The sequence below is a fragment of the Aplysia californica genome, unplaced genomic scaffold (genome assembly GCF_000002075.1).
Source record: "Aplysia californica isolate F4 #8 unplaced genomic scaffold, AplCal3.0 scaffold00065, whole genome shotgun sequence".
Lineage (NCBI taxonomy): Eukaryota > Metazoa > Mollusca > Gastropoda > Aplysiida > Aplysiidae > Aplysia > Aplysia californica.
The window spans coordinates 1,641,761-1,642,695 of NW_004797335.1; positions in this window are offsets into that span (position 1 = coordinate 1,641,761).

Below are 935 nucleotides of genomic sequence, written 5' to 3' on the forward strand. Positions count from 1 at the left end.
ACACCACCATATACTACCAACAATTCTCTTTTTGGCCAAATATTTACAAATGTGCAAATCTTGCTGCACTAGAAAGTACCATCTTCTTCTTAGTCACAACTTAACCTTGTTTTAAGTTTATAACTAAGAAAACACCATCTGAAACAAAAACAGAATGAGACGATCACCATGACCAGTAGCACAGCATTTAGTTTTAGTACAGTTTTTACGGCGCTCGCAACTGCATAAGGTCATATGAGCGCCAAGGGGTGGATGTCAACAGAGAAGTCATTAGAGAGATGTGGAACACCAGACACCATTGTGTATAAGAAAATTCTTAAAAAGACAATAACACATCTGCAGCAGGGAAAGCACCCCAGGTGCTAATCATATGAGCATAGCAAAACTGACATCATGTGACATGTGTCCGTGTGTAAGTATATAGAGACACCCATCTCAGTCTGGAATCTTAACCAAAAAAAAAGAAGAAAGATTCGTACAGATTGTGCAGGGGAAACAGACGGGCTGGGCTGGCTTTCCAAAGGCCTGACAAATGAAGAGATTCCAGTCTACTTTTAGATGATAGAAGATGTATTTCTAACAGATACCAAAAACAGCATGTCACTGACATTCAGAAACTTTAGAATGGTGCAATAACAACATGGAAAAGAACTCCCTCCCAAACAAAAAAGACACCAAAAAAACTTGCAGTCCAGGAACCATAGAGTGGAGTTGATAGTGCCCCTCTGCTACAGATTTTACTACACATTCAATATGGGACAAGTAAGTAAAACTGTTGGGAGATTCCATAGACTACATGCCCAGTTTTATCATAAAAAATAAACTCAGTGACTAAATAACTAGTCATAATGCCCTGAACATCAAAGCAGCCTATTGTAGAGCTATGAATAAAACTTACACCTTGTGCTATGAACAGAGAAAACAGGAGAAAAACA